Raw genomic sequence first — 12,815 nt, 5'->3', positions numbered from 1 at the left:
ATAATAAAATTGCTAATAAAACTATATCAAATTAATATTTTTAAATATTACATCTTTGACATAGAAATATTTATGTTTTTAAATATTTTAATATATCCATAGGATATGATTTTTTTTTTTAAAGATTCATTTTACAAATATTTGATGAAAAGAAATATTAAAAAATTTGTATTGTAGTTTTTTTATTTATATGGATATTTTCATTTTTGTTTGGGTAGATATCAATTTTTTTATTTATATTATTATTTTAATAGTGACGTGACATACTTACACCTCCTCATCAAACTAAATTGTAAAATACACCTAACAACACAATTATTTTTTTAATCTTAAAAACAGAAACATAAGAAGTCAATTATATTTGTGTAAATAATAACTTATATATATTAATTATTCTATATAAAAATTTATAATATTAAAAATTATAATTTAATTAAAAGAATTAGTATAATATCATTTTAAATCCTTTTATACTATGTGATTATAACTTAAATTACATTACTTGTGACTTCATTATATCTCATCCAAGCCCTTGTTATATTACATCTTCGTCCTTTTTACTAAAGCGAATATTGTCCACTCATACATTACTTCTGCGCCCCTTTTACCATAGCAAACTTTAATGAATGTCCATTCTACATTTAACATTTACTGGAGAGGCTTCCAGTTCGCCTACTTTCTTAGCGCTAATCAAATAAACCTCAACCCCATTTATATAATTATATAATATTATATACCAAAACCGTCAAATCATTTGAATAAAGCCAATGCACATTCGTTCATTCATCGCGTGATTCTCAGATGGATTCCATGAGTAAAAATATCTAATATTAGTTAATATTTTCATTTAAGGGCACTTTATTCACAGATATTTATATTTGGGAAATATATAATATATAGTTTTTTTTGGTAAAGGTTAATGATTTTTTCATTTAATTTAAATTAATCTTGGTTTAATTTTGGTAAAAAAAAAATTGAATTTTAAGACTATATTATATTTTATTTATAAATACTTAAAAATTAGTAAAACAAAATATCTTAAAAATAATCTTCATTGTACTAGAAATAGTTTAACCAACACATGTAGCAAAAATATATTACTTAGATATATTCTAGTAAATACATATATTAAAGGCACACCAATCCAGGTATTTGACATGTAAGCATCAAAGTTTTCTGTATAAACATTGAAATCATCTCTAAGGTGAAGTGAAATCAAGTAAGCATAAAAGGAAGTTAATAATAAATAGCATGAATTTGACATAACTTGTATGTGCAAAGAAAATTGGAGAGGTAAATTTTGTGAAGTATAAAGATCAAATATAATTTTTAAAGAATCTTGTTATAATTATGCATGATTCAAGTTGATGAGACACATTGTAGCTCAATGATATCGCTGGAGAACAAGTTAAATTAAATAGAGTTATTATACTAAAAAAAAACTTTTAAATTTAAAATAAAGAACCATGATTAATTAAAAAAATTGAATATAATTAAAAAAATTAGTGTTAAAGGAAATATTGTGGAATGGAAGAGTACCAATGCATAAATGTTAAGCAATCTAGGAATCACAAAATATGGAGTGACAATGAGGAAGATGAAGATGCAATTAGTTAATTGAATTATCATAATGTGATTAGATAATGAAGAAAACAAATAGAATAAATAACAAGAGACCTAAATTAATAATAGAAATGTAAACAAAGTGAATATACTCAAGCAAGATATACTACATCTAAGTATTCTACTTTATAATTATGGACTTTGTTATCCGATATTAATGAAAAGATACATTGTTCCAAATGTTGTGTACTTTTTTAAATCAACATATCCATGCTCAAGGGTGATTTCATTAGGTATGATATGGAATGGAAAATATGGCAATTATTGTTGTAGGGGGGATCATTGTTAATCAACAATCAATTATCATACCAATCTATTCCATGTTTAGACCAATTGTTGGGAGAGGAAAATTTGGTGAATGGAGAACATATTAAGGTAAGAAAAGGTTTGTAAAAGGGTGTTTTGGGGTGGTGGAAGCCCCCACTATCCATGTGCACCCATACATGATTGTCTTGGGTATGTTATCACCCTTGTCCTTGGTTTTCTAAACCTCTGGTATAGTGCTCAATAGTAAGATTCCCATCATGAAGTTGAGTGAGGAATTGAACCTTTAATCATACCAAACCCTATCCAAAGTTGGGATGGATCTAAGAAAAAGTTATGGTTAATGAGGAAGCTGATGTGTGGAGGGAAAATTACCATTATCTCCTCCCCTGTTCTTTTCAATAGCTTTGAGATAAATTGCACTAACCATGTATTGCGTTAATATGGAAGGGTATCGAGACGTGAGTTGAGACACCCTACGTCATCAAAATTAGATGGTGAATCCTTGGAGTTATATGAAGGATCATGTAAGCATGTAGCAACAAATATTGAAAGGAAATATGAATTAAACCCTAGAAGAGATAGTCTCTCATATTTTTGTGTGGTATTAGGCTCATAGTTCCCTATAAAATGAAGGCATGTAAATATAATAACGCTATGGGCCAATGTAGATGGTATTGCTCTTCTTATAAGATAAGTAGGTGTGGTTGTTAAGTTTTTGTCTGTTTCTTGTTTTGTGAGTTGTGTTCGTGAGAAACATCTTTAGGAAAATCTCAATCTGGGACTAGTCAGAATTGGAAACTTAACCAATTTAATGAAACACTTCTATCTTCATTGTAGTACACCATTGAAGTTGTTTTATCTCTTACTTTCTTGTAACACCAATTTTCATAGCATGTAATCTCTTTTCATGGTGCTATGCTATGGTTATTTCTCATTGTTTATGCATTTTATATTTTCATTCTCAAGCCTTCTAGAAAAGCTTAATGTGCCAATTTCATTTTAGCTTCAAGAATGGCCTATCCATGCCCTTTTAAAACTATTTTGACATTGGAGGAACCATGTCATTTTGTTCATAGTTTCTTTGATGACATGCTTTTAATTGGGTGTTCAGTTTCTATTTTAGATTTCCACGTGATTTGGGATAGTTTGGTTTATGATACAATATAGCAAGGGGTTGTGGGCATCCCTCATGAATCTATTAGTTCTTGAGCAATGGATGCTCGTCAATAATATTGGTTATAAAATATATAAGAATAAATTCTTACATTCAGATCAACCATAATCAAATGAAATCCATCTTGACAACCTCCATGGAAACTTTCATTTTACATTGTACTTTGATTTAGAGGTATCGCTATTGTCAAACAACATTCAAAACATTCTTTGGTAGGCACTTCAACGAGCTCTCCTCAACATCTCATACAAAATTTGAACAAACCATTGATGGGAAAAGGCATGGACTTTGCCCAAAATGTTTTTGTCTATTCTCATGATACACAATCAATATACCATTTAAAATTTATAAAATTTTGAGTTTATTTTAGGAAATTAGACATAAACTCTGCCCAAAATATTTTTATCTATTCTCGTCATATACAATCAATATTCCATTTAAAATTTATAAATTTTTAAGTATATTTTAGAAAATTTAAACTTTCTATTAACTTAGTATATTGATCATTATCAACTAACATTTCAATGATACATTGTAATCAACCATCTTTTTATTTAATCTAACCAAAAAAAATAGATTATTAAAATAATGAAACTTAATGCAACTATTGGGCTCTCAACCTAAATTCCCTTTACATAAATTTTCATTTCAATTTCCCTTAATTATAATAATTATAATATTTTATATTTAACAATAAAAATTGTTTACATTATTTATCACTTTGTAATATTCCATTACCATGCTTATTATTTTACACCCCATGACTTTTTAACAAAGCAATCATACCATGAATTAACATATCATATTGTGTGAGTGTCTTCCACTAAGCATACTTTCTTTTAGCTAATCAAATAAAATCCATGTGTACAATTAAACAATTTTGTACTCTGGCAGCTTCTTATACCTCGTTACATTTAAAAATAAAAGAGATATCTTTTCCAGTTTTTATAACGAATACATTGAAACATCCCATTCTGATCTGATTTTTATGCCAAAAACTTCGAATAAATCTAACAAAAGGTATTAATTAACCCTGATGAAGTTTCCATGGGTAATTATTTAATAAATATGATCCATCCCATTCTGATATGATTTTTATGCCAAAAACATCGAATCATCTCATTAAGTTTCCATGGGTAATTTTTTAATAAATATAATTAATAATGACTGAACAAAATAATTAAATATTAATTATTTTATTATTATATATTAAAATATATTATTTAATTATTTAAAATAAATTTAATATAATTTCACTTTCATAATTTTGAAAATAATGTTCAATTATATAGTATTTATAAAAGTTAGAATCTATTTTTGTCAACTAGGTACTTTTTTTATTAATTGTTCATTTTATGATTTATTAATTTTTTTTTACAAGAAGAGTATTTATTTTAAAGATTTCAAAGTATCAATTCAATTATATTGATATTTAATAATATGTTAGTGTATCATTTATGCATGTATAGAATATATGCAGATTTTAATGGATATCAATGTGTGGATGTCTATAGTGTATTTTTTATACATGAATCACTTTATGATAATGTCAAGTTTCACTTATCCATCTTAAGTTGCATCAATTATTTAAGGTATTTATTTATTAAAAAAAAAATTGGTTCCCCAAATATCTTGATATAATGTGACAATTAAAAATCTTTTTGGTTCCCAAAATATCTTGATATAATGTGACAATTGATTGATTGGCATGTAAAGTGAATCTAGTCATGATTAATCAAACTAATTATAGCTTTGTGGCCTCCTCTTTTCATGCCATAGTGTTAATACAAGCTAGGATCCACTTTGAGTCAAGGATTCCTTCCCACAACCTAAAATGTGTTCGTCACATCTTACCCCTCCATGGAAAGGTCAAATGTTGCATGGATGTGCTGTACAAGGATAGGATGCTTTGTCCAAGTAGAAAGACTTGCTTTCATATCCAACTAATCAAGAATTTTGTACATTTCCACACCTCTCAAATAGTTTCAAACATTGGAAGGTGGGGTAGCTTTGTGAGGGTGTACACTTGGAATAGCTCGATAACAAGATTTCAAACCATTGTGAATTCCTTGATATCCAACATAATGTCATCTTTGTATCATTATGGCTTCATATGAAGGAAGATGTCTCCTATATAATCGTTTTCTATCGACACATTCTTCTCTATCTTTCCATTCATATCTACTATTCTTCCATACATGGTCATGAAACTTGATTGAAATGACTTTATTTGAATCCATAGCCACTAATGTAGTAGTCGAGGCTATCGCAGTATCATAACAATATCATCTATATAGAAATAGAACTAGATATTGTGTATGTAAGAAATTATAAATAATAGTGTACAACTTTTCAATTCAAGGTGGGAAAAATTAATAACTCTGGTTATACTTAAGACTAGGTCTAATGACAAGATTTAGCCAAGAGTTCGATAGACCACTCATCACATCATTCATAATTTTAAATACTAAACATTAAATTAAAATTAATGGAAAAATAGTTGCATTTAACTAGTTCATAGACTTTCCCACAAATAGTTTACCTTTAACTATTGAAACATTTCACTCAAAACAAGACACATTAACTTGTAATTGGTGATAACTTTTGTATGCTAAAGAGTGATTATTAGTACTAAACACCATGAATGTGTATCACTAATTTATAGTTCATTTTCCATGGCAGTTCAGGAAGTTAGGGATTATAAAGTCTAGGCAATGTCCCATTATTACATGCTAGGGCCTCATGAGAAAATATGGAACAAAAGCAATATCAATTTGATTTATAGTCTTCTCTACCAAATCCATGGTGGTTTTACAATTGTAAGTAATAAAAATTAAATAATTTTACACTCTATAAGTTGATATCAATGCTTTCTTTAAATCATTTTTATCATTAAATTAATAATAATAAAATTTAATTTCTCACGAAGGCATGGAGTAGATGGTAACATGGTATTTTATTATGGCACTCCGTGGTGAAAAGGTCACTAATTCGTATCTTCATGGGAAAAAGCAAGTCATGCTAGCGGTTGGTGTGGCCTAGGCCAAGTGTGATCCCTAGGGAATTTTGACGGTTTAAATGTCCTTAAGTTGCAACTACTCAGGCCACAAATTAGGCATGTCATTCATCTTAAGACTCACATATCCTAACAAACAAATAATAACTATATAGATATAGATATATATATATATATATATATATATATATATATATATATATATATATATATTGGGGGATTAAGGTGGAGATCATCATGGGAAGCAAGGATAGTGTCAAAGATGTTATTACCTCCAATTTTAAGGACAAGGTGTGATAACAAGATGGAGGGTAAATTGAAGCTAATATACTATAAGGAGGTGACCAACCCCACTCTTGATAACCAACACTAAGAAAAAAATGAACATCGCTAGGATAAGAACTAATTCTCATGAGCTTCGAAGTGAAACCGGTTGGTGGTCTACTCCCAAGGCTCCCTCAGAAGATAAAATCTGTCAAATTTGTGATACTAAGAAGGTGGAAGACGAAAATCAGTTCCTTTTAGACTGCTCGGCTCTTACTTGGATCCACTCTCATTTCCCTAACATCTGCCACACTTATAATATTCTTGAGTTATTAAGCCAACCCAACTATAGTGATCTTGGAGAACTTCTTTCCCTTCTCTTTAATTATAGAAACAAGATATCAAAGAATCACAATTAAATTCTTTTTCTTTTCTTGAAGTCCGATAGGCTGCATTGGTCTTAATAGAAGTTAATCATCATCATTATTTATTTATTATGATTTATATTCAAATATTAATAAATCTATCTTTAAGTCATTTTAATATTTAAAAATTAAAAATATCAGGAAAATTAATGATAATTAATATTTAGTTATTTTATAACGAATAAAAAATTTTAGAACATCCTTTAATTTATTATTTAATTTATAATAATTTTATTATTTAATTTATGATAATTTACTTTTTAAAATTGAGTACAATCTTTAATATCTAGCAATTAAAATCATAGATAATTAAATCTATTATATTAATAATGGTTTTGATAATGGAATGCCAGTCGTAAAAGAATAAATTAATTAAAATAAATAAATAAGTAAGGTATTTAATTTTTTTGGTTTGTTTTCATAGGTATGTGTTTTTTTAAAACTAAAAAGCAATTTTTAATCAAATTTTGTTTTAAATTTTTTTTTTTATACCAAAATTGTAAACTTGATTTATATAATATGCCAAATTCAAATACATTATAAAAAAATTAACACACTTACACATTTAAACTTGATTTATGTAATATGCCAAATTCAAATACATAATAAAAAATAAATTAATTAATTAACACACTTATACCACTTATACATTTAATTTAAAGTTATTTTTACAAGAAAATTGATTGTGCATACTCATGAACGGTAACGAGTGAAGACGACCCTGCACATAGTAAACCAGGAATATTATGAAAAGAATATTGTGTGAATAAAAGATCTCATTAAATGCATGGTTTAGAAAAATGAGTTGAGAAGACGCTGGTCAAGTCGGTTATATATATTAGGCATGCTTCCATTTTTTCATTTCTCAACTATTGTGAAGCAACGATTTATAATTGTTGAAGTGTGATGAATATGTTTTTTATTATCTATTATCTAAAAGCCATATATCATAATATTGCTTACACTATTACCTTATCATAAAAAAAAAAAAAGCTAATATTTTTGTTAAAATATTAGATGAGTTAACATGATTCCTAAAAGGATGATTATTAAGGTTCACTCTGTCCTACAACGATTTATAATTGTTGAAGTGTGATGAACAATTTTTTTTATTAGCTATTATGTAAAATCCATATATCATAATATTGCTTACACTATTACCTAATCCTCAAAACAAAAAGTTAATATGTTTGTTAAAATATTAGATGAGTTAACATGATTCTTAAGAGCATGATTATTAAGGTTTACTAAGTCATAAATGATGGATAAAATCTAGAAGGTGAGTTATTTGAAATTTTTTATAGTTTTTTCTATGCTTAGAAAGCATTAGAAGAATCATTTCAATATCATTATAGTTTTATTGAATTAAAAGTTTAAAAAGATTGGTGGAGGAAAAACATATTAACTTTTAGATCGAAGGTGAGTATAAGTTAGACAATTTAAGAGAAAGTTATTTTCATCTTCAACTTTGTAAGTGACATAAAGGTAACAAAATATTTCAGCCAATGTGTTTAGGGATAGACCAATGCTCAATTTCACTATGCAACACATGATTTCTTATTTTAGCAATGTTTTCTTTCTTCTTTACACTAGCCAAGACAAAGAGATAATTTTGATTTTCCAGATTTGGGTTGATCACCTTGTTATAATATCTTATATTCCCTTTTCCTTCTAACTATTCATTACCCCACAATTTCTACTTAAATTTTGATGTAATCATGTTTTCAATAGTATCCTTATTCTACATAAAATATCCTTCTTTATCCCCCAATAATTTGGCTAAGATTGTGGATCCTTATGCCATCCCTCCTTGCGCTGAAGTTGCTGGTTTTGTTTAGAGTTAAAGCAATTTTAGGAAGCATTTTATTTTCCATGTTGTTTGACCTTTTCTTGTACATAGGATACCTAATCATATCCTTTCCTTGAATGGGCGAAAGGATTCCTTTGATGGGGAGGATAACATAGGGTGTATTTCCTTTAATATTGAGATTGTATGGTATAAAATTCTTTTGGATCTATTCTCTCTTCCTCTATATGACTCTTTGGAGGTACTACAACCCCAAACGTCACATCCATATAACATAAGAGGGGTGATGAGAGTCTCAAAGGGGTGTTTCTTTTAATTCCATATCCTAAGATATTCCAACATACAATTGTTTCAAGTCCATAATATGCTTTCCATCCTCCATTTATCCTTTTTCCAAAACTATAATTCTAGTTTAGCTTGTGATGGAGATTAATTCTCATATATTTTTATGAGGGAACTTCCTTCAAGTTCTTATTCATATATGAAATTATCATATGCGATATTTCTAGATTTTATTAACATGACTTCTTCTTCTTCTTCTTTTTTCAGTGTTAACAATCATGCCCATCTTTGCACAAAATTCTTGGAATATTCTTTATTTTCTATCAATATTGTAAGGACTCCTAGCAAAAATAGAAATTTGTTCAACATAAAGGAGGATAGTTGTGGAAATATCGATGAGCGTGGGCCAAATACAACCTCCATATTTAAAAAAATCTTGTAGCTTATTAATGTATATGCCAAAAAGGGTAGGGGACAAGGGACACCATTGATTGACTTCGATATTTTAGTTAATTTCTTTTGAAAGATAAATTTTCATCCTAAGCTTGGTAATAACATTATCATACAACCATGTCACAACATCCCTCATCTCAAGAGGAACCATTATCTCTTCCAACCTTTTCAAATGTTTGTCGTGGGAACAATGTCAAAGCTCTTTTGAAGTCAATGAAATGGTCGAAGAGATGAATTTTATTATTATGACACTCTTACATAATGATCCTAATAGTAATGAGGTTGTCAATAGTTGAATAATATCTCCTAAATCTAACTTGGCCTTTCGCTCTCTCATCATGGATTTCAAGCCATAGGTGAATCTTCTATTCCAAAAATATTTCATACAACTTAGATAAAATAGGGCTAGTCGTGATGATCCTAAAATTAGAGAAAAATGTTCTTATCCACACCTCTAAAAATAGAAACTATTGGTTTCTTCATCAAGGGCTTAGTGAAGCCTTGTTTGAATGCTAAATTGTAGATCTTGTGTATGTGTGTGATGGGGATTAGTGCTCTTATCTTCAAAATTTCAGCTTTGTTAACTTCAACGTCATCATATTTCTCACTATTGAGCCACTTAACTAAAAATTTAATATCTTGCAAAGAAAATATTCCATATTCTATAAGGACATTCAAAATAGTGTTCATGGTGATATGAATTCCAATTCCTAAACGGAATCATATTTTTTTCTTTACTTTTGCGAATAAGAATTTTCCTCTAAACATCCTAGGATATAGTTTAAATAGATATAAAAAATTCTCCTACTTTCCATTTATATAGCACATTTTCTTCCTTTTAAGAAGAGATTTATATGTGTTTAAATCAACAAAATTTAAGTATTTCTTAGGATCATTTTCCTAATTTCTTTTGTACAAATTTTACAATGATTATCATACCAAGGGTTGGTTTTTCTATTGTTCCTTTGATAAAAAAACAACAATAAAAAACTTGATTTTGCCGAAACTGTTTCTCAAAATATAAGACTTGTTAACAAAAGTGGAGATGAAAGTAGTGAAATTATGATAGAGGTTATCGATGTTTCCCTTATAAGTTAATAGGTGTAGAGCCCTATTTATATCCTTTAAGAAAATATGAACTTTACTTTTTTCAAAATGAATATATCTCTAATTTTCACAATTATCTTGCTTATGGTAATTTAAGAGGTCAAAATTTACCGTTTCGTTGGAAAATAGGATATCTAATATTATGTAATCCACAACATTATTGTGAAAACCATGCATACATATAATTTGGTTGGGCTTAGGCCACTTACACCATTGCAAATAACTACAAATATTGAGCAACTCGGTACCAAATAAATTCTCAGTTAGGTCTTCAAATTTTATGTTGTACCTAATAGCTAAACCAAGGTCCCCATCAAGTCAAAGGGGATAGTGTTGGAATAATTTCTTAGAAGAATAGCTTCGTTAGTAGCAATTATAGCCTTGAAGTCTCCTAATAAGAGGATATCTCTTTCATTCCTCGGATTGTGAACATCTTGTTCTAGAGTATTATAAGGGAAATTTTTATCTACAATATTTTTGTTATAAAAGGTAGAATTGATAGGCACAAAATAAGAAATTGCAATATAAATCCTACTAGCATTACTATTAGAAATTTCTATCGAACTGCACTAATTGAGTTGGTCAATCTAATGAAGCCAAATATTAAAAGAATCATTCCTATTTATATAACAAACCATTCCTTCAGTCCCTCTTGTTCCATGTAGACAACAAGATGAATCCATCTATGTGAGGGACCTTAAAATCATTATGCTCCCATGTTTCAACCAAGAAAAGAATACCAATTTTACATCAGATCCAACTTAACATAGGACCTTTATGAGATGGAAAGCCACAATAATTCCAACAAAGGATCTAAAGTGTTCCAAATTCCTATTTATCGTCCTAGTCTCTAACCCTAATAATAGCTTTACTATTTTTAATGGTTGCCCTTTTACCTTCCTTTCCAACATATACCTCCTTTGTTAACTCAACTTGGTCTATTGGAATGATGTCCTCATATCTAAATATTCATGTTCCTTTAAATCTCAAAGAATTAGTTGCTATGCCAAATTTATAGTCAACCCAATTGACCATGAGAAAGATGAATCTATCTTCATGTTACATTATCTTTGCCGACTTTTTTGCATCTAACAGTTATGTTGTTTCAATTTGTGGCTTATTTTTTTAGTCATTTTACTATTGATTGTGTGTCTCATATTTGTTTTCCTTTACACATGTGATTATAAGATTCAATGCTCTTTATTATATTTGTGACTCTACTTAATTGGCTTATTCATTTCCTTTTTGATAGATTTAATATATAATTTATTATTGATACTACTTAGGATCATTCTCTATTATTTTTATGTCCAATTATATGATCAAATGCTCTTTTGTTATGCTTGTGATCCAATCCAATTGACTTAATTATTTCTTGTTTGGATATGTAATTTATTTTTCATACTACTTAGATTCAAATTGTTATTTAATGTTGTTTTAAAATTATTTAATCTCTTAATTCCAATTGTGATTGAGTGGAGAGGCTCATTCTACAACTCAATATGATTGGGATGTGTGATTTTTTCCATGCTCAAGGGAAAGTTGACATGTGTCTACTTTAGAATAAAATAAAATATTCTCTAAATAAAAGAATAGTATAGACTATAAGAAAAATTGATGTTATTAGATGTCCTAAAAATATTTGTCTCACTTTCAGCGATAAATAAGATAATTTGATGTTTGTATTAACATCATAATTTTATATAAATTAAAAAAAAAAAGATAATTAAAAGTAAAAAATTAATATTTTCACTTTCTAGTGTAAAAAATGTATAATATAGTTTAATGTAAGCTTTGAAGAGAAATAAAATAAATAAATATAAAAGAATGATATTTTCATTTGGAATTTACACAAGATGTATAATTCTTATATTCTTATATGTTTATTTATTTTTTAATATAAAACTTAAATAAACTATTGATTTAGTAAACTTAGAATATATATATGTGTGTGTGTGAATATCATGTTATGTATATATTATATATGGCTGAAAATTAAATATTTATACATATATTATATGTTTTAAAAACATTTTTTTATGGTTAAAACATTTTAACTAATCTTAATATTCTATATTTTGATTTTTTTTCAAGAATTTGTTTTGGTCATAAATAAGATTTTTTGGAATTACAAATTTAAGTTGTATAGACTACATAATCAAAGAGTCAAAAGAAATTTTTCAAACATGGAATACATTTATTTATCCAAAAATCCAATTTAAACGATAAAAAGTTACAAATATTATATATATTAAACAAAAATTATCTTCATTAAAAAATTCAAAAACGTCTTTAACATTTGTATCGCAAGAAATTTGATACATCTCTATGAATCTGAGTTTTAATAATAATTAATTATTTCTATTTTCCTTTTTCTTATAATTTAATTTCTTTGTT

The sequence above is a fragment of the Pinus tabuliformis genome, chromosome 2_2 (assembly GCF_031772625.1).
Source record: "Pinus tabuliformis cultivar Carrire ecotype Pingquan chromosome 2_2, CPIR1, whole genome shotgun sequence".
Classification (NCBI taxonomy): Eukaryota; Viridiplantae; Streptophyta; class Pinopsida; order Pinales; family Pinaceae; genus Pinus; species Pinus tabuliformis.
Note: the sequence above shows the minus strand (reverse complement) of the source record.